Below are 23,457 nucleotides of genomic sequence, written 5' to 3' on the forward strand. Positions count from 1 at the left end.
TCAGTGGAACCGGAGCGGTTGGCAGAACCAGAATGATAATACAATTGACAGAATGATTGACAGAACAGCACCTTACTATGCCCCCTACTCTCAAGATATTGATAACCAATCTCAAGATAATGCAATAAAATGTTAAAATGCAAAGCCGAAAGTCCCCCCATCATGTTCAAAGCACAAACATATCTCTGTGCTGTCCCAATTAGCCCTAATCGTTGGAAAGCAGATCGCCATATTGGAAAATTTACCCTCACTAACACCAGATGGCACCACACAAGCTCCTGTTCTGCCATTCTGTTACTGCTCTGTCAAGAGTTTGGAGCTTCTAATACAACCTATAGCTTTATATAGCGGCTAAATAGCTTAATTATTTTAATGGTGAGACCTGATCATCTCAGCAATGCTTGTTTTGGGTGTAATATAATCAAATCAAATCAAATCAATTTTATTTATATAGCGCCAAATCACAATAAACAGTCGCCCCAAGGCACTTTATATTGTAAGGCAAAAGCCATACAATAATTACAGAAAAACCCCAACGGTCAAAATGACCCCCTGTGAGCAAGCACTTGGGGACAGTGGGAAGGAAAAACTCCCTTTTAACAGGAAGAAACCTCCAGCAGAACCAGGCTCAGGGAGGGGCAGTCTTCTGCTGGGACTGGTTGGGGCTGAGGGGAGAGAATCAGGAAAAAGACATGCTGTGGAAGAGAACAGAGATCAATCACCAATGATTAAATGCAGAGTGGTGCATACAGAGCAAAAAGAGAAAGAAACACTCAGTGCATCATGGGAAACCCCCCAGCAGTCTAAGTCTATAGCAGCATAACTAAGGGATGGTTCAGGGTCACCTGATCCAGCCCTAACTATAAGCTTTTTCAAAAAGGAAAGTTTTAAGCCTAATCTTAAAAGCAGAGAGGGTGTCTGTCTCCCTGATCCAAATTGGGAGCTGGTTCCACAGGAGAGGAGCCTGAAAGCTGAAGGCTCTGCCTCCCATTCTACTTTTAAAAACCCTAGGAACTACAAGTAAGCCTGAAGTCTGACAGCAAAGTGCTCTATTGGGGTGATATGGTACTAAGAGGTCCCTAAGATAAGATGGGACCTGATTATTCAAAACCTTATAAGTAAGAAGAAGCATTTTAAATTCTATTCTGGAATTAACAGGAAGCCAATGAAGAGAAGCCAATATGGGTGAGATATGTTCTCTCCTTCTAGTCCCCGTTAGTACTCTAGCTGCAGCATTTTGAATTAACTGAAGGCTTTTCAGGGAACTTTTAGGACAACCTGATAATAATGAATTACAATAGTCGAGCCTAGAAGAAATAAATGCATGAATTAGTTTTTCAGCATCACTCTGAGACGAGACCTTTCTAATTTTAGAGATATTGCGCAAATGCAAAAAAGTCCTACATATTTGCTTAATATGCGCTTTGAAGGACATATCCTGATATTGTTGGGAGAGGGTCGTAACACGGACCCGCAACAAGGGGGCAAATGAACGGACAATGGATAAGACAAAGAGTAACAATTTAATGTTGTGAATCGCACAACTAAATACAGACAGATAATGCCAATTGTACACAAGGTGACGTGCGGGCAGGCTCGAAGATAGGAGACCTCTGGCGATCGGAGAGCCGGGACCCACACAGCTTCCACCACCAACGGCCTGAAGAACACCGGAGCCGCCAAGTCCTGAGTCCCCAGGTGGTCACCGTCTTCGGTTGCAGACCCTGGTACTGCTGGCAGAAGATGACAAAACAGTTATGGTGAGTGTGTATCCACACACCCAGTAATCCTTTTTCTGCAGGTCTTCAAGGAGGAAAACCTCCACCTCCAGACACAATTTCACCCGTGCAGCTCCTGCTAGTCTCCTCTCTGGATGGAGTAAGAGGCGAAGAACGTCGCACTCCCACTATCCGCCAATCCAGCTTCAGACTCAATCTACAGGAATGCGGCTGCACACAGAACAATGTTAGACAACAATAATCACAGCAGAGAAGATTACCTTCAATGGTAGTTGATTTCTCGGCGAGGAGGTGGAGTAATGATCCGGCTTTTGTAGAGCTGCAGGTGATTGGTGACAGTTGGTGTAAACGAGTGACAGCTGTCACTCTCTGTCTCAGCGCCCTCCCATGCTTGAAGCCCGCACTCCAAGCAGGGCGCTGACTGGTGGTGGTGGGCCAGCAGTACCTCCTCTTCAGCGGCCCACACAACAGGACCCCCCCCTCAACGGGCGCCTCTTGGCGCCCGACCAGGCTTGTCCGGGTGTCGGCGGTAGAAATCGGCCAGGAGGGCCGGGTCCAGGATGAAGCTCCTCTTCACCCAGGAGCGTTCTTCGGGTCCGTACCCCTCCCAGTCCACCAGATATTGAAAACCCCGGCCCTTCCGACGGACGTCCAGGAGCCGACGAACAGTCCATGCCGGCTCCCCGTCGATGACACGGGCAGGAGGCGGTACGGGTCCAGGAGTGCAGAGTGGTGAGGCGTGGTATGGCTTTAACCTTGAGACATGAAACACTGGGTGAATCCGCAGTGAAGCTGGGAGTTTCAGCTTCACTGCGGCCGGACTGAGGATCTTGAGTATCGGGAATGGTCCGATGAACCGGTCTTTGAGTTTTTGCGATTCGACTTGCAGTGGGATGTCCTTGGTTGACAACCACACCTCCTGCCCAGGCTGGTATGCAGGGGCGGGGGAACGCCGGCGATCTGCATGGGCCTTAGCCCTCGTCCGGGCCTGCAACAGGGCAGAACGGGCGGTCCGCCACACCCGGCGGCACCTCCGCAGGTCGGCCTGGACCGAGGGGACCCCGACCTCTCCCTCCACAAGTGGAAACAATGGGGGCTGATACCCCAAACACGCCTCAAAAGGGGAGAGGGCGGTAGCAGATGAGACCTGGCTGTTGTGGGCGTACTCGATCCAGGCCAGATGGTCACTCCAAGCCACCGGATGCGCGGAGGTTACGCAGCGGAGAGCCTGTTCCAACTCCTGGTTCACCCGCTCTGCCTGGCCGTTCGTCTGTGGGTGATACCCGGACGAGAGACTCACGGTGGCCCCCAGTTCCTTACAAAAACTCCTCCAGACCTGTGAGGAGAACTGGGGACCATGATCCGAAATGATGTCCGATGGTATCCCATGCAGACGCACGACGTGGTGGACCAGGAGGTCTGCTGTCTCCTGGGCCGTCGGGAGCTTCGGGAGGGCCACAAAGTGGGCCGCCTTGGAGAACCGGTCCACTATCGTGAGGATGTCTGTGTTACCCTGAGACGGCGGGAGGCCCGTGATGAAGTCCAGGCCGATGTGAGACCAGGGGCGATGAGGCACAGGCAGGGGCTGGAGGAGGCCCCTGATCTTGTGATGATCCGCCTTGCCCCTAGCACAGGTGGTGCAGGCCTGGACATAGTCCCGGACGTCGGCTTCCAGTGACGCCCACCAGAAGCGCTGCTGGACTACTGCCACGGTCCTACGCACTCCGGGATGACAGGAGAGCTTGGATCCGTGGCAGAAGTCCAAGACGGCAGCCCTGGCCTCTGGTGGGACGTAAAGTCTGTTCTTGGGACCATTCCCCGGGTCCGGGTTCCTGGTCAGGGCCTCCCGAACGGTCTTCTCCACGTCCCATGTGAGGGTGGCCACGAGAGTGGACTCGGGAACAATGGTCTCGATGGGGTCTGACATCTCGGCCTTGGCTTCCTCTTTGTGTACCCGGGACAGCGCATCGGATCGTTGGTTCCTAGTCCCGGGACGGTAGGTAATCCGGAAGTCAAAGCGTCCGAAGAACAGGGACCAGCGGGCTTGCCTGGGGTTCAGTCGCTTGGCGGTCCGGATGTACTCCAGGTTCCGATGGTCCGTGAAAACCGTGAAAGGCACCCTCCAACAGGTGTCTCCACTCCTCAAGAGCCTCCTTCACCGCGAGGAGTTCCCGATTGCCCACGTCATAGTTACGTTCAGCGGGGGTCAACCTGCGGGAAAAGTAGGCACATGGATGGAGAACCTTGTTGGACTCCCCGCTCTGGGACAGAACGGCTCCTATCCCTGAGTCAGAGGCGTCCACCTCCACTATGAACTGGCGGGTGGGATCAGGCTGCACCAGAACTGGTGCAGACGAAAACCGGCGTTTCAACTCCCTAAACGCGGCTTCGCACTGATCCGACCAGGTGAAGGGGACTTTAGTGGAGGTCAGGGCAGTCAGGGGGCTAACAACCTGACTGTAACCTTTAATGAACCTCCGGTAGAAATTTGCAAAGCCGAGGAACTGTTGCAGCTTCCTACGGCTTGTTGGTTTGGGCCAATCTCTCACCGCCGCAACCTTGGCCGGATCCGGGGCGACGGAGTTGGAGGAGATGATGAACCCCAGGAAGGACAAAGAAGTGCGGTGGAACTCACACTTCTCGCCCTTCACAAACAACCGGTTTTCTAGTAACCGCTGCAGGACCTGACGTACATGCTGGACGAGACTCAGGGTCCGGAGAAAAGATGAGTATATCATCCAGATATACGAAGACAAACCGGTGCAGGAAGTCCCGCAAGACGTCATTAACCAATGCTTGGAACGTCGCGGGGGCATTAGTGAGGCCGAACGGCATGACCAGGTACTCAAAATGACCTAACGGGGTGTTAAATGCCGTCTTCCATTCGTCTCCCTTCCGGATCCAAACCAGGTGGTACGCATTCCTAAGATCAAGTTTGGTGAACATTTTGGCTCCATGCAGGGGCGTGAACACCGAATCTAACAGGGGCAACGGGTATCGATTGCGAACCGTAATCTCGTTCAGCCCTCTGTAGTCAATGCATGGACGGAGTCCGCCGTCTTTTTTACCCACAAAAAAGAAACCCGCACCCATCGGGGAGGTGGAGTTCCGAATCAACCCGGCGGCTAAGGAGTCCCGGATGTAGGTCTCCATCGATTCGCGTTCCAGACGTGAGAGGTTGTACAATCTACTGGACGGGTACTCAGTGCCCGGAATCAAATCGATGGCACAATCGTACAGAGTGAGTGCCAGATCTTTGCTGAAGACGTCAGCAAGATCGTGGTACACCTCGGGCACCGCCGTCAGATTGGGGGGGACTTTGACCTCCTCTTTAGCTGTAATTCCGGGTGGAACCGAGGATCCAAGACACTCCCGGTGGCAGGTTTCGTTGCACTGCGTCACCACCCCAGACGGCCAATCAATCCGGGGATTGTGCTTCACCATCCATGGAAATCCCAGAATCACTCGGGAGGTAGAAGGTGTTACATAAAACACAATCTCCTCCCTGTGATTCCCAGACACAACCAAGGTTACTGGCTGTGTCTGATGTGTAATTAACGGGAGTAGAGTGCCATCTAGTGCTCGTACCTTCAATGGTGAAGGCAGGGCCACCAGAGGAAGCCCTACTTCCCTGGCCCATCTGCTGTCCAGCAGATTCCCTTCTGACCCCGTGTCTACCAGTGCTGGGGCGTGAAGGGTTAAATCCCCACTCAGGATTGTTACTGGGATTCGTGCTGATTTATGGGTTTTCCCTGTGTACATGTTATGGCCCACCCTTAACCCAGTTCCTAAGGATGGGCGTTGGAGTTTGATCGTTTGGGGCAGTCTTTTAACATGTGCTCACAAGAGCCACAGAAAAAACACTCCCCACGGGCCAGCCTCCTTTGTCTGATATTTGATTTTAATTTGGCCCTGCTCGTGTCCATAGCTTCGTCAGCAGGGGGCGCTGTTGCCACACGGAGCCCTCTGGCAGTGGAACGTGGGGAAGACGACACCCTTTCGGACCCGGAGGAGAGAGGGACAGCTTGTGCCCGACCACGCCCCCCGGCCTGCTCCCGACGGTGTTCATTCAACCGGTTGTCTAAACGTATAACCAAACTGACAAGCCCATCGAAGTCTTGCGGTTCGTCCTTAGCCAGTAAATGCTCCTTCAGAACTGGAGACAGTCCGTTTATGAAGGCGGCGCGGAGCGCAACATTATTCCAGCCGGACCTCGCAGCCGCGATGCGGAAGTCGACTGCATAATCAGCTGCGCCTCGGCGCCCCTGTCTCATTGACAGCAGCACGCTCGAGGCGGTCTCGCCTCTGTTGGGATGATCAAACACCTGTTTGAATTCCCGTACAAACCCAGCGTATGACATCAGGAGCCACGAATTCTGTTCCCAAAGCGCCGTAGCCCAAGCGCGTGCCTCACCTCGAAGCAAATTAATCACATAACCCACCCGGCTGGCATCTGATGCGTACATAACTGGACGCTGTGAAAAAAACGAGCGAACACTGCATTAAGAAGTCTGCGTGCGTTTCGACACAGCCTCCGTACGGTTCTGGAGGGCTTATGTAAGCTTCAGGGGACGGTGGGGGGGTTTGTTGAACGGCCAGTGGAACGTCTATCTGTGGCCCAGAGCCAGCAGGAGGAGTCACTGCAGCAGCGCTCGAGTCGCGCGCTTCCACTCTGGCGGTGAGAGCCTCCACTCTCCGACTGAGGACTGCATTCTGCTCGGTTACCAGATTTAACTGAGCGGTGAAAGCGGTAAGGATTTGCTGCAGATCACTTACCACGCCTCCTGCTGACGCCTGCGCTCCTTGTTCTCCCATTGGCTGTTCAAGCTGTGGTTGACGCCCCTTGGGATCCATGACGAATGGCCGAGAAATCCTGTTGGGAGAGGGTCGTAACACGGACCCGCAACAGGGGGCACAAATGAACGGACAATGGATAAGACAAAGAGTAACAATTTAATGTTGTGAATCGCACAACTAAATACAGACACAGATAATGCCAATTGTACACAAGGTGACGTGCGGGCAGGCTCGAAGATAGGAGACCTCTGGCGATCGGAGAGCCGGGACCCACACAGCTTCCACCACCAACGGCCTGAAGAACACCGGAGCCGCCAAGTCCTGAGTCCCCAGGTGGTCACCGTCTTCGGTTGCAGACCCTGGTACTGCTGGCAGAAGATGACAAAACAGTTATGGTGAGTGTGTATCCACACACCCAGTAATCCTTTTTCTGCAGGTCTTCAAGGAGGAAAACCTCCACCTCCAGACACAATTTCACCCGTGCAGCTCCTGCTAGTCTCCTCCCTGGATGGAGTAAGAGGCGAAGAACGTCGCACTCCCACTATCCGCCAATCCAGCTTCAGACTCAATCTACAGGAATGCGGCTGCACACAGAACAATGTTAGACAACAATAATCACAGCAGAGAAGATTACCTTCAACGGTAGTTGATTTCTCGGCGAGGAGGTGGAGTAATGATCCGGCTTTTGTAGAGCTGCAGGTGATTGGTGACAGCTGGTGTAAACGAGTGACAGCTGTCACTCTCTGTCTCGGCGCCCTCCCATGCTTGAAGCCCGCACTCCAAGCAGGGCGCCGACTGGTGGTGGTGGGCCAGCAGTACCTCCTCTTCAGCGGCCCACACAACAGATATAATAAGCAAAAACGACCCATTCTGCCAATTACCAGTTATTCTGGTTCCATTCTGCTTATAATTCCAGCAATTTAGTAGCTTCTCGAATGCTGGTCAGTTTAATGGCCCAATGAAAAACAATTGCCATCACTTTCTAAAAAAAACCAACCAGGACGGCTAGGACAGGACATGAGAACAGGACATATCCAGGGAAAACAGGACATTTGGTCACCCTACTCATGCACAACCTGAAAATTTAACTGTGATAATGGCCGCTAAATTGATAAACTAACAGATTTAGCTGAAGCTATTGATAACTGCTAACACTTCATAACTAGTTTTTTAAACTCTAAAATCCTGAAATAGTGCTAGATGGGTGAAATTTTAATATGTTATAGCGCAAATATTGAGGTTCCCAAAAATGTTTAGCATTGCCAAGCTCTGATGACAATCAAGGTGTACATAAATAATTAAATGAGCATATGAAATTAAACAGTTATTTCCATTTAGCATGTAGGTTATTAACAGTAAAGAAATTATTAATTGAATAAGAAATTTATACATGGAAAATAATTGTAATTGTAACAGTGATGGGCACAGCTAACCTAAAAGCCTCATTGATTAGCTGAACTGTGCCTATCACAATTTCTTTGTGTATAATTTCCAAAATAAGTAGATCTGTGAGGTCTGCAGGGTCCATATAAGGCAGAAAACAGACAAACAAACAAACACCTCCCCCCCAACACACACACACACACACACACACACACACACACACACACACACACACACACACACACACACACACACACACACACACACACACACACACACACACACTCATCTGGAAAAATGCCAACAACAAACAGCTCAAAGTTTTACAGCACAACACTTAGGCCGTGTCCACACCAAAACGGAGCTGTCCTTGTACAATCTTTTTCTTTGCTTTCAAAAAGTGTTCCGTAAACACAGCAGTGTTTCACGAAATATCACACAGAGCTGCTGAAAATACTGTAGTACATATGCCAGGCCTGTATGTGGTGGTGTGTATTGATTCCACAAAACAAACAAACAAAAAAAACATAGAAGAAGATGTGTAGCAAGTGCATAACTGGTGTAAGGAGCTAATATACGTAGCAGCAGAAGCTAAAACCATATTAAGTCTTTTAATCTGACCTGTTTCATCCTTTCAGCAGGATTCATCGTCACAGCCTGCTGAAAACTGTTATCCACATAAGACACCCTTGTTTTGGTAGCAGACATCTGGAAATGACAGGGTGTGATGGAAACGATTGATGTGCTGTGGCGACTCCTAACGGGAGCAGCTGAAAGGAAAAGAAGATCATGGAAATTACTTGGGAATAAACGCAGCCTTTTAAAAGAAGTCCTTCTGTGTTTGTCTGCTCCAGGTGCATTTCTCAGCCTGAGTCAGAGGAAGCCGCTGCTTTGTCCCAATTTTCAATTTAATTTATTTTCATTTATATAGCACCAAATCACAACAGAATTGCCTCAAAGCGCTTCACACAGGCAAGGTCTAACCTTACCAACCCCCAGAGCAGCAGTGGTAAGGAAAAACTCCCTCTGAGGAAGAAACCTCAAGCAGACCAGACTCAAAGGGGTGACCCTCTGCTTGGGCCATGCTACAAACATAAATTACAGAACAATTCACGGACAAATATACAAGAAATGCTATTGGCGCACAGGACAGGAGGATCGTCAACACAAATACAACTCCCATCTCTGGATGGAGCTGCACCTTAAACAGAGAGAAAAAACAGAATCAGACATCAGAAAGACAAAAAATACTGTATAATTTGCCAGCATTAAACAACAAGAAAAACAGAAGAAATACTAAGGTCATCGCCAGTCACTAGCCCTAAGCTTCACTAAAAGACCCAGAATTTATGTAAAGTTGAGGCCGCGGCCCGCTCCAATTACTAATAAATGAATTAAAAGAGTAAAAAGCGTAAAACAAAACTGTACCAGTATGCTAGCCATATGAAAGGAAAAATAAGTGCGTCTTAAGTCTGGACTTGAAGGTCTCCACAGAATCTGACTGTTTTATTGATGCAGGGAGATCATTCCACAGAACAGGGGCACGGTAAGAGAAAGCTCTGTGACCCGCAGACTTCTTATTCACCCTAGAGACACAAAGTAGTCTTGCACCCTGAGAACGTAAAGCCCGGGCCGGTACATAAGGTTTAATTAGGTCAGCTAGGTAGGGAGGTGCCAGTCCATGAATAATTTTATAGGTTAGTAGCAGAACCTTAAAATCTGATCTCACTGGGACAGGAAGCCAGTGAAGGGATGCCAAAATGGGTGTAATATGGTCGAACTTTCTGCTTCGTGTCAAAAGTCTGGCTGCAGCATTTTGAACCAATTGGAGAGCCCTAATGCTGGACTGCGGTAAACCAAAACATAGAACATTGCAGTAGTCCAATCTAGAAGAGCTAAATGCACCGCCATCAAGAAGAAAAATAATTTATTTTAAAACCTGAAAATCTTTTCTGCAATTATTTTATAGTTACAATGGTCCCTGCACTCACCCGAAGAATTCTTGGTCTCTTCAGCACTCTGCTAGCAACAAAAATAAATCCCATTAAGGATCCACCAAGACAAAACCAAACCAAACAAAACAAAAAACCAAGCAAACAAACAAAAAAGTGTTAAATCACACTGTTAACAACAACATGTCATTTATTCCGAGCGGCAGAGTTCAGACAGGCGGGGCTATGACATCACAGATTCAGAAAAGTTCATTATTGCTTTCCACACAAAGAATGTGGCATTTTCAGATTCATCCACTCTGGGATCCATTTTCAAAATGTATCAGTTTCAGCCACTGAAAACACCGGCTCCGTGTGGACAAAACACCAATACACCCAAACACCAAGCGTCTCCATGTGGACAGGCCCTTATGTGTTGTAATGCTGCCACACTGACCTGGTGAGACTGTCAAGAAGAAGCCTGGTCTCATCCACAAGTCATCAAACGCCTTGTTGTCACATATCTATGTGTCCTTCTGTGTAGATATGTCATGCACAGGGAAATGGGTGGTTACAGCTCCCAGGCCACATCCTGTGGGTCACTGGGGGTCTCAGACCGAGTCTTGCATGTCACACAATGCTTGCATGTGACCTGGATGTATGAATGAATATATGTATTTCCCAGATGTGACATTTTCATCATATTGATTTGACAGTGTCAAACACAGTTGGATTTGTGAATATATGCAGGTATTTTCCTGATGCCTGCTCTCATAAAATCCTTCCCACAAGCACAGACCCTTCAGAGTAAGCACTTCTGTCCCTGAGAGCGGGTACGACCACCGCTCTATATAAGGTGCCACAACAACAACGACAACAAAAAAATCAAGTTTTGTTTTGCAGAACAGGTAGCTCAGTGGAATAAGAGTTAGGTTACTAATATGTAGACCTAAACATGCTCTAAAACCTGGGGATAAGCATCAGTACCAATAGGCCGCCAGGTCGATATCGGAATTATTTCTTGAGCATCCTCTGGAACACATTTACAACCACTTAGATATGAAAGGCAGTAAAAAAAAAAAAGAAGTAAAACTCCTTCATCGAGGCAAGTGAGGCAAATGACAAGTGCGCACACATGCACGTTTGCACGCATGCACCAGACGTGTATGTGGGGGAGGGGTGGTGGAATACTGCGATGGTGTGGGGGAGGTTGGGTGGGTCGGGGGGGGGGGGGGGGGGGGTTGTCTGTTGACAATCTTCTCCAAGCCCGCTTAACCCATCTTCCCCCCCACCTCTGTCAGTGGCTGAGCAATCCCAGCAGGAGCCACTCCAGCCTGGTGAGAGGATCCTTCCGGCCAGCAGGGGAGCAACCAGAAGTGGGGAGTGGGGGGTAGGGGGTGCACAGAACAAGCCACTTTAGACGTGGATCACATGATTCATGTGAAAGGAGGCGTCTGATGAGGACCTGACACCGATCGTCCATTCTGAAAGTCCATTATGTGAGGCGGTACGATGTGACAGGTGGATGATGCCTTCAAATGTAGATGAGTGTCTTTTTGTCTGCAGTAAATGTGGCGGAAACAGCTGCAGGCGGACAGAGCTGTACAGAAATAGTACTGCGGACTGCCATTTTTGTCATTGATTGAGTTTACGCTTGATTCTTTAAGGCTGCAGTGTGTAGGATTTAGTGACACATCTTTCGGCTAGGTTGCAGGTTGCACTATGACATTGCCGGTGTTACCGACCGAACGGTCCCCCGTAAAAATTGGTTCCCCCTGCCTTCACTGTGCATGTGTCATTTCGGAGCGTCAGCGGCAATTCAGGGATTATCACCTCATTTCTGCTTAAAACTGCACTTCAGTCATCATCTGTCTCAGCGACAGATATCTGAAACTTTTGTACAACAATCATTTCCACATAAATTCAGCATCATTTCAAAATAAAAGACAGGGGAGCAATGAGAGCACGACAGCAGCACGTCTCAGTCTGACTCTCTGAGTCTGACTCTCTACACCCAAAGCGATCAAAGGGGATAATGTGATTATTAACCATCAGATGACAAAGTAAAACCTCTTAAATCACTCTTAAGTCAGTTTTAAGCAGAAAAAAGGCAATAATCTGTGAATTGCTGCTGACGCTCCAAAATGACACGTGCACAATGAAGGCAGGCGGGACCGATTTTTAGGGGGGACTGTTCAGTCTGCGACACCGGTCATGACTTTGTTTCCGGTCATGTTTTGGCTTCTTCGGTGACGAGGATTCATGCTTCCTTGCCTTCTCTTGTGATAAGTAACATGAATGATCTTCCATTTTGCAAAACTGAGGCTTCTCAAGCTTGAAATGTGTCACATTTTTGTGATGTGGTCAAGTTTCGGTCGCTATTTTTAACCCTAACCATAACCCCAGCACCCCCCCCCCCCCCAAGTGTCAATCCAAATTTCGCAATACCATTTGTGACAGTATCACAAACTAAATCACTTTCCGTGACGCCATCACAAACCTGGTGTCAGATCAGGTTGCATGAATGCTATATTTAATTTCTGCTAATAAACACCATTTAATTTAATTTAATCATTTTATAATGCCCCAAATAACAACAAAAGCTGTCTCAAGACACCTCACACAGAACAATTCAATATAAAAAATAAATAAAAGTAAAAGAATAAAACAGATAAAAATAAAAAACTATTGATAAAAAAGAGAATAAAAATGGGTTTTAAGTCTTGACTTAAAAATGTGCATGGACTCCGATTGCCTCAGGGTTGCAGGAAGACTGTTCCACAGGGTGGGTGCACGATGAGAAAAAGCTCTTTGACGCGCTGACTTCTTCTTCACCCTGGGAACACAGAGAAGTCCCGCATCCTGCGACCGCAAAGCCCGGGCCGGCTAGGATCCACCAGATCAGCCAGATAAGATGGTGCCAGTCCATGAACAATTTTATAAGTTAATAATAAACCTTAAAATCTGATCTCACAGAGACAGGGAGCCAGTGTAAAGATGCCAAAATGGCTGTGATATGTTCAGACCTTCTGCTATGTGTCAAAAGTCTGGCAGCAGCGTTCTGAACCAGCTGAAGACCCCTAATGCTGGACTGCAGTAACCCTGAAAATAGAACATTACAATATAGTGCAGCAGATAAGAGAATATTTAGAGCAGAATCCTGCAAATGGTGATAAAAGCATCAAATTTGGCAGAAATAGTCCTCAGACAATCCTCTTTTGAAAAACAAAACAAAACGATTGGCCACTTGAATTTTCAGTTGGCGTTCAGGTAGAGGTCAATTGAATAATAATAACACAGGAGTCAAACTTAAAAGATGCTCCAATCATATTGAAACCTATGCCACATTATTTGCCTGATCATAAAGATTCCAAAAAGGTATAGTTTGAATGGTCTGTAACTGAATTCTATGGAGTTATGGGATAAAAAACAGCAAGAATGGTGACAAAGGTCAGTGTCGGTTTGTACAGGGGTCAAAAGTAAAAGTTGCTCCAATTTTGGTAAAAAGTGATGCAAATTACTCGTTAACACAGTTTTAAAAAGGAATAGTTTGGACCATGTATCATCCTTACTTATCACGTTACAGGGTAACATATGTCACATGTCATAGAATCCAATAGACGTAAACCTTGTTTGACCTTTACTCTGGAGACCAAACATTGAACACTGTAAAAACTATTCCATTTATTAATACTGTTAGCTCAACCAATAATTTGCATCACTTTTTACCAAAACTGGAGCAACTTTAACTTTTGACCCCTGTACAAAATGAAACTGACCTTTGGCACCATTCTTGCTGTTTTTTATCCCATAACTCCATAGAATTCAGTCACAGATAGTCCAAACTATACCTTTTTGGAATCTTTATGATCAGGCAAATAATGTGGAATATTTTTCAATATGATTGGAGCATCTTTTCATTTTGACCTCTGTGTAATTCTTTAATTGACCCCTACCTGACCACCGATTGAAAAGTCAAGTGGCCAATCGTTTTTTTTCAAAAGAGGCGTGTCTAAGGAATATTTCTGCTGAATTTGATGCTTTTATCACCATTTGCATGATTGTTTCAGTTATCTGCTGGTCTCAGCATCAGCCATAGACAGGATTAGGCCATTAAATCCGACACACTGTAGCTTTAAATGTTTGCCTGAGTTTGTTGATCCTGACGCCTCTGTGGTACATTTTATTTTCAGGGCCCCATACGGCATTGTAATTAAGAGGCGTTCGGTCCTGTTGCTCAGTGCGCAGACTAGTGCCTGTTTTCAGTCCTGCTAATTTCATTCAGCTGGTGTCCCAGACCTAAATCAGTCTCTGATTACATGACAAGAATGAAAAGCAGCAGGGTTTTGCATTCTGAGGATGAAGAACAAGAACCAGACGGCATAATGCAAATGAGGTTATATTTAAAAGAAACATTTCAAAACTTGTCCGCAAGTAAGTTGGAAGAAAAAAGAAAAAGGGTGAAGCTGCTCCTTTTGGCGGTAAGCACCCGTGCGAGCTTGTCAAATTGTAAGCACTTGTAAGTAAGAGATGATAATGATGGGATAATATGACTCTATTAGTCCTTCAGTTATTGCATGCCTAATAATTAGATTAATTGAATGACACTCATTTAGAGAAAATGAGGGACCCAGTGGTGTTAATTCAACCTGTGTTTCCAGATGCTCACTTCTAAACAGCTAAGGGAACTACCTAATCATAGCCCACCATCTGGGAATTCCCCTCCGAGGCAGCAGTCGGAGAAGGTGCCATAATATGTTTTAAAGACAGCGACTGATGGTCGCCCACGACAAAAACGTACAGGACCAATACTGCCATTTAGCGTCGAACAAATAGGGAGGAAACGCGAATGCCTTGATTATTAACTCCCTGTTTATTTAGGGCACCTAATGCTAATTTCTCTTTTATAAGAAGGTAAATAAGGTCATTACAGCAGTGTTAATGATTAGCATATCTCACAGGTGTAATTCTCTGGGAGTATTGCCATGCTAAGAAATCCGGGCGCCTGACTATAATTTATCCCCAAAATTGCACCACGTAGTTAAAAAAAAAAAAAAAAAAAAAATCATGCAAATGAACTGAGGTTCTCAACTGGAAGACCCAGCATTTGGGTGACATTAATCAAAGAAAAATATGCAGACAGAGGTTGACAGTCATCCCAATACTCTGCATAAAATAAAATACACAGCTATGATTTTGCACGTTGTATAGTTGTAAAGTAGTTGGGAAAAAATAAAAATAAAGAAAATCTACATAAATAAGGCCACCGTCTCATTATTTTTTCATTATCTCACAGTGATCACATCAAGAGGGACTTAATAAATGAAAAAAGTTAGGCTTTCACACTGATATGTGAGCAGGACTCCAATTACAATAACAGTTTTTTCTGTTTTTTCATTATCACTGGGGGATGGGGGGATCTACTTTTATATAGGCTTATAAAGTCTTATATGTGATTTAAAAAATGGAGGGAATTCACAAATTTGCGAGACATAAATGAGGGTTCTCTTTTTTATAGTACAGTTGATTGATATAGCCGTGTGATAATTATAATTATCTCCTACTACCTCTTGATCTATAAACGTGCATATTCATTATCTCAGCCGGCCTATGAAGTGTACAATTCCTTGGAGTGTGAAATTTTTTCTTCAGTGCTCGTCTTCCTCTGCTCAGTGCCTCGGCCCGAGTTCACCTATAAGCTCCTGACTGAGTTGTAGTGCGATGACGCCTAATCCCCCAACAGAGCCGTCAAGCCCGCCTGCAAACACAGCTAGCTGCTGGCTCTCCCTGCGTGGCGGGAGCAAACCAACATCATAACAAAGGGTGTTTATGGAAAAATAGACGCTGGCGCAGCCGACCAGAAAGGGCTTAGCAGTGATCAGACCCCGCTCCCACCTTTATCCTTCACCGTTCACATTGAAATGCAAATATCAAGGCAGGGTTTCCACCCGCGTGCCACTCACAAATTGAAAAGCAGTTTTTATCTATGCAAATGCAAGCATGGTAATTGAAGTTAATCAATCAATGCTAGCTTTCACTAAAACCTTGAACATGATTGAATAAAGTAATTATCATTCAGGAGAAAATGATGAAGTTGTAGACAGCATGAACCTTATTAAAGGAGGATTTTGAGTCACAATGGCTTAATTTAGCCAGCGGCCCCCTCTGTGTCTCTCTCTTCTGCCATTTCTCCCCACTGCCTCTGCATTTCTCTCTTTTCCTCACTCAATCCCTTTTTTTCTTTGCTCTCTGGCTCAATCTTGTGTGAAGTGGAATAACTCACCATTAAGTTTTGTAAGGCGGTGTGAAATATAGCACGGAGAAAATCCAATGAAAGTATTACCTCATATTTAAAAATAGAATAAAAAGCCACATTATACGATTTCTTCAGGACATGACCGCACATGCTGTACTCATCTTGTGATATGGTGCACAAATAACTTGAATAAGGACCAAAAGGGTAAAGCATAGACTGGACAAACTCTTTATGACGTCACTCAGAGGTTTCTGCAAAGCTGGTTTGACGATCAGATGGGACAGTTCCAAATGTTACCATCTTGATAGTGCGTGGGTAAAGAGGTGGAGTGTGGGACCTGGGCAGGATGAATGAAGTCCAACAACCCCACCTTCATACTCTCACGAGCGCCACTAGCTTAGCTTATGGCAAGCTAAAAGTGGACGCTGTCGTTTTGGCTGAACAACTATACAGTTTTTGCATATTCTGTGTTAGTACATGGCTGACATGCTTGATAACTTCCTGCGCAAAAAGTAGTACCCAAACAATGCTGTATTTGCGATGAAGGTAAAAAAACAAACAAACAAAAAAAACAACACAGCACTACAGCTCTGGTCACAACAGTGCTGCGCCCCAGAAGTGGAAGTACATGACATTGTGTTAACATGGGTAACAAAAACATAAGGAGTATATTTAGCACAAGAACTTGTGTATCTCATGTGTTTTTACACCCGAATGATCATAAGTCAATATACTCATACTCATCCAGCAGCGTCTTCTCCTGTCGGCAAAGTCAGCGCTGGGTCAGACGAAAGTAGTCAGCGAGCTATCCCACAATGCCAAAATAGCAGAGATGTCGCTCCAACGAGAGTGACACGCTGAGCAGGGTGCCCCACCTTCTCAACTCAGAGATATCCAACAAAATAAGCTAACATGCTAACTTTGATGAAGGCATTTTTTGTGGACTGGGCAGTGGTTTTAATCCCTGATGGCTTGGGTGTGTATTAAAAATTATGACTGGCATATTTCCTCAGCTGCTGTGGGGGTAACATAACCAATTTCTCAATGGGTTGCCGCGGAGCCATGTAACATCTGGCGAAGTGCCCAATCCGAAGGCAAGAATTTGTACTTCTGCGACTGGCCGCCTGATGAAAACCACCTATGGCTGCATTGATTGTTCAAATACTTGGTTTTGTTTTGTCTCTAACTTGCTTCTAACATCCATCTGACAGCTCTCACTGGCTGAAACGATGAGATTTATACACCAAGCTGACCTTAAATGAACCATTGTACATTAAATTGACTTTATTGACAAGTTTGATTTGTATAGTTACCTAGTAGGGGTAGATACTGGTTTTTTATAAAAATGAATATTGCAGAGGTTCAGCGATGCACTTATGATTCAAAGATATACAATATGTTTCATGTATTTATACAAACATTCAAAAATGAGAAAAGGACATTACAGCTATATCCTATCTCTGTTGGTATTCACAATCTGTTGGTAAGGGGTGCAGATAACTGGTACTCATTGTGCTCGTGTGTGCTAAAAATCATTGATGGACAGCAGACAGCACAAAGAGGGAAACGCTTTTTCTACAATTTGTCATTGCTTTCCTCCTATGAAGTGTTTCCCTTGTGTGACGAGGGTGGTTGCATCTCCTCCACTCTCCCTTATCTCTGCTTTCTGCTTTAACCTTCAAGTCCCTACTTCACCAGACTGTGAATTCCTCAAATTATATTGGATACTGGTTCTATTGGACTACTATTGGATTTACCATGGAATTGATCAGCTGGTCTCTGAACGCTATTGACACCATTTTTTCTACAAGCAGGTCAGGACCGGGGGATCCTACCTGCCCAGATGGAACGTATCCTGCGGGCTATGTTCTCGACTCCTGAGGGTCTTGGCGTGTGGCATGCTTGGCGCCTTTCTCCATTGAGGACATCGAGGATTTATTCATTTTTGGTCTTATGGTAGCAGGGCTGGTACTTTTTGGCTTATGTGCTGCCCTGATCTACCGGAAAATTGGCAAGATGGCGGCATCAAGAACCACGGCCCCTCGCTTGTCCGTCATGATTAACGAGGTTGGCAAGGCAGTGCCTTCTCATACTGCGATGACTCTTGAACTCAGACGCAAATTGGATGACATCTTGGAGCAGATGCATGCCTTGCAGTTGAAGTTGAAGGTTTCGGAGGCCGGTGAATATTCTTAATTCATAATTGGGAATATTCTTAATTCATAACTGGGATTTGGTTGTTCAAGTGGAACTGCTAAAAAGTGTTTTTCACTGCTCAACCACAACACTCCAGGCTTATCAAGCCTGAAGGACAAATTGCCCACTGTTTACCTCCAGAGGAATTTACTCAGGCCTTGGTGAGATTATTTGGCTCCTTCTTATCTCAACCCACAAAGACAATAAACTGACAGACTTACACATGGACAAAGACTGAAGCATTCTCCATTTTTCCCTTCACCTCCCTTCCTGCCCCCCCCATCACACACCCTATCCCGGCCACCGTAAAGTAATAATTGTGGTTTAATTGCTGTTTGTCTGTGGAATGTGAGTGTGAAAATCTCGTTGTTGTAATGACAATGATAATAAAGCTATCCATCCATATATATATATATATATATATATATATATATATATATATATATATATATATATATATACACACACACACACACACACACTCACACACACACCCATAACTTGCAGCAGGTATTGGTGCTGCTGTTCATCCTTCATTAGGATCTGATTGTACTGTAATCCTGGATAAGTGCAACCCCCCTTACTCAGCAAAATCATTGACAGCAGCAATGTTATCCTGGACCTGCTGCGATGACTGGAATGATGGGTCATCCCCCCACTCTGAGGGGTCCTTGAATGCCTCAAAAATATGACCTGAGGCAGATGTAAAATCTGCCCCTAATGCCACTAATGAACTAATGTATCCAGTCCATAACTCAAAATGTCACTTGTGCATCATAAAAACCAAGGGCTGGGCAGCAGTGGTCAAAAATTTTTCATTTCAAATCTAATGAAAAATTTCATCCAATTTATTTTTACCACCAAAAGGAACCAAGAAATAAGGAAGCACTTTGACAAAGGTGAAGTTTGTTTTTCGGGACCACCCTAATATATCTATATATCTATATATATATATATATATATATATATATATATATATATATATATATATATATATATATATATATATACGAGGTCTATTAGAAAAGTATCCTACCTTTTTATTTTTAAAAAAAACTATTTGGATTTGATTCATATGTTTTAACGTCAGCCAAGCTTGAACCTTCGTGCGCATGCGTGAGTTTTTCCACGCCTGTCGGTGACGTCATTCGCCTGTGAGCACGCCTTGTGGGAGGAGTGGTCCAGTCCCCTCGTCGGATTTTCATTGTCTGAGAAGTTGCTGAGAGACTGTCTTGGGCTTCATCAAAAGTTTTTCCAAAACTGTGAGGCACATCCGAGTGGATACCATTCGACAAATGAAGATGGTTTTTGTTGAAAATTTTAACGGCTGATGAGAGATTTTGGATTGTTTCTATCGCTGTAAGGACTTCCCATGGAGTGGGATGTTGCGCAGCGCTCCGAGGCGACGTTGTCATCCTGTTTCAAGCTGAAAACCTCCAAATTTAAGCCTCTGTTGACCCAGGATGTCGTGAGAGAACAGAGAACTTTCAGAAGAGGTCGGAATCAGCAGTTTATCCGGACATTCCACTGTTAAAGGAGTTTTTTAATGAAAGACGTGCTGACGGATTGGCGCGTCGGCTCGCAGCCGGCGCAGCGCGCCTGCCACAGGAAAAACACCTCCATGTTGATAACCATTTGTAAAATCCAGGCAGCTTTTGGTGGCTTTCAGTTGAGTGAGTATCTGAGAAATTGTTTAACAGCAGGGCATGTTCCAACTTGTCCTTAAGGCTTCCAACGAAGGTGTTTTTCCTGTGGTGGAGCGTCGCGGCGGCTGCGAGCCAACGCTGCAATCCGCCCGCACGTCTTTCATTAAAAAAATCTCCTTTAACATTGGAATATCCGGATAAAATGCTGAAACCGACTTCTTCTGAAACTTGCGAGCCGACCCACCAATCCGCCCACACATCTTTCATTAAAAAAACTGTCCTTTAACAGTGGAGCGCCGGATAAACTGCTGTTTCCGACCTCTTCTGAAAGTTCTCTGTTCTCTCACAACGTCCTGGGTCAACAGAGGCTTAAATTTGGAGGTTTTCAGCTTGAAACAGGATGACGACGTCGCCTCGGAGCGCTGGGCGACGTCCCGCTCCGTGGGAAGTCGTTACAGCAATAGAAACAATCCAAAATCTCTCATCACCGAAAAGCAGCTTAATTTGTCAAATGGTGTCCACTCGGATGTGCCTCACAGTTTTGGAAAAAATTTTGATGAAGCACAGCGCCAGTCTCTCAGCAACTTCTCAGACAAAGGAATTCCGATGAGGGGGCTGGACCACTCCTCCCACAAGGCGTGCTCACAGGCGAATAACGTCACCGACAGGCGTGAAAAAACTCTCGCATGCCCACGAGGGTTCAAGCTTGGCTGATGTAATCACACGTGATTCAAATCCATATGGTTTTTTAAAAAAATAATATGGTCGGATACTTTTCTAATAGACCTCGTATATATATATATATATATATATATATATATATATATATATATATATATATAGTAATAATGAAAATAACATCAATGATAGAAACAACAAAAACATTAACAGTAATTCACAGTATTTCAGGTACACGATCAGCAAATAGCAACTTTTCAGATGAGTTTTAAAACCATCATTGGACCAATTATCTTTCGATTAGTTCCGATAACTTTCAGTCCGATAACATATTATTTTTGCTGGCAAAGTGAGCAAAGTTTAATAGTCAAAAACATTTGTAAACCCCAAAATCAAATATTTTAGTTCATCTGTTGTGTGTCTGTAGCAGACTGGCTGTCTGTCGCTTGCTGATGACATCATTATTAAGCACAAGATGTGATTGGCCGGTCTACGGAGGGAGCATTGTGGGTAGTGTAGTTCAGGTTCACTTTGGATTTTACACTGTTACCGTCCGCTCGACACAAACAAAACAGACTAATTTCAACATTATGCTATTTTATGTCTTTGTTGCTATCAGAATAATTTATTCGCCAAGACTCAGTGGGGGAGAGGAGCTCTCATGGCGCAGCTGTGTAGGGACTTTTCTTCACCATTTAGACACTGTTTTGTATTTAAAAAAAGACACTATTTCTTCAGATGAATCCCACTGAAACTAACAAGTAAGAATTTATATTTACTAATATCTGCCAATCAATGCATTAATGGACGTATTTCGGTTGTTTAAGCCGCATGGTTCAAAACGTGTGAAAAAAGCAGCAAGTGCTCGTGTATATAATAGAGATAAACTGTGACTTCTAATTTTCAATTCAATTTCAATTTATTTCATTTATATAGCCCCAAATAACAACAAGGTTGCCTCAAGATGCTTCACACAAGTAAGGTCTAACCTTACCAACCCCCAAAGCAACAGTGGTAAGAAAAAACTCCCTCTGAGGAAGAAACCTCAAGCAAACCAGACTCAAAGGGGTGACCCTCTGCTTGGGCCATGCTACAGACATAAATTACAAAACAATTCACAAAATGAACATACAGGAAATGTTGCCGGTGCAGAGAACAGTTTCCGGAACAGATACCACACCCATCTCTGGATGTAGCCACACCTCAGAGAGAAAAGAAAAAAGCAGAATCAAGCATCAGAAAGACAACAAATGCAGTGTAATTTGTCAGCATTTAGCAACAAGAAAAACAGAAGAAATACTAAGGTGATCACCGGCCACTAGCCCTAAGCTTCACTTTTTTATTCATTATTTTTTGTGCATTCTTATGTGTTTGTGATCCTTGAATTTACCCAGCAGTGAAAAGTGAAACTGAAACTGGTTTATCAGAAGCCGACAGTGTAATCTGTTGTGGACGCGTCCGAATCAATACTAAAAGTTATCGGTTATCTGTAATAAAGATAATTTTTTTTAGCAGTTTATCAGTTTAGCATCATAAAAGATAACTTTTCAGTTATCGGATTAATGGTTATCAAAGCTAAGGTTTTGGTTAGTTGTGCCCACCACTGCCATACATTATCCAAGAGACTCTTAAGATTTTCTAAATGTGATATTATTACTCCTTGACATTTTTTTTACTTCATATATTATCCGAGACTGTCTTAAGTTTATGGTTATCTGATTGTGCTATTATCACTATTCAGAATGTCTTCTGATTTGCCCATATCAAATCAAATCAAATCAATTTTATTTATATAGCGCCAAATCACAACAAACAGTTGCCCCAAGGCGCTTTATATTGTAAGGCAAAGCCATACAATAATTACGGAAAAACCCCAACGGTCAAAACTACCCCCTGTGATTAAGCACTTGGCGACAGTGGGAAGGAAAAACTCCTTTTTAACAGGAAGAAACCTCCAGCAGAACCAGGCTCAGGGAGGGGCAGTCTTCTGCTGGGACTAGTTGGGGCTGAGGGAGAGAACTAGGAAAAAGACATGCTGTGGAGGGGAGCAGAGATCAATCACTAATGATTAAATGCAGAGTGGTGCATACAGAGCAAAAAGAGAAAGAAACACTCAGTGCATCATGGGAACCCCCCAGCATATGTTATCCAAGACTGTCATAGACCATTCTTGTCTGATTGTGGTATATGAGTCTTTTCTTTGTATGCTATGTACAGAAACCAAACATTTGCAACAAAACAAGACATCCCAATACACATATGTTATTTATCATCACAAACAGCAATATTGTTGGGCATTTAACAAATAATTAAATATAATAATCATAGTATGTTAAAGGAAACCTGAGTGGGAAAATGAATAAAAAACAGCAGCAGTAATTAGTAGTAAACCCTGAAAGTGTTACCAACCTTGGTACAGGTTGTGATCTTGACCTTGCACTACAAAGTTGATGTTATAATTGGATATTCCACAGCTCAAAATATAGGAATCCATGTCTCATTTGTTGTTGTACCATTTTTAGATTTTCATCTAGCTCACTGTTCTACTTTGGTTCATACACACAATGTTCTCAACTTTAGTTTACATTATGTACAATAAGTTGTAACAGCTACTCTTCTCAGATGGCCATCACATATCACTGAAAAGCTGAGATTCCAGGCTTTCAAAAAAGTTATGGTTTCAGTAACACTTTCCATATTTTGAGGCCCTAGCTAACAGTCTAATAGCGGCTATCGCGTGGCTGCCTGAATCCACGAGCAGACACTTGTTGTCACTCAAACTGACCAAGTTTGTACTTTTTCATAACATAATGTCTTAAAATATCTTAAAC

The 23,457-nt window shown here is 44.8% G+C and overlaps 1 long non-coding RNA gene across 1 annotated transcript; it reads left to right on the forward strand.

The window, feature by feature from the left end:
• The first annotated feature begins 4,933 nt into the window (after positions 1–4,933).
• On the forward strand, positions 4,934–23,182 carry LOC117524928. The gene is made up of 3 exons (XR_004564907.1): positions 4,934–4,944; positions 9,587–9,590; positions 22,765–23,182. It is a non-coding gene; the product is annotated as an uncharacterized LOC117524928 (long non-coding RNA).
• The last annotated feature ends 275 nt before the right edge of the window (positions 23,183–23,457 follow it).

This window comes from Thalassophryne amazonica, chromosome 14 (genome assembly GCF_902500255.1).
Source record: "Thalassophryne amazonica chromosome 14, fThaAma1.1, whole genome shotgun sequence".
Lineage (NCBI taxonomy): Eukaryota > Metazoa > Chordata > Actinopteri > Batrachoidiformes > Batrachoididae > Thalassophryne > Thalassophryne amazonica.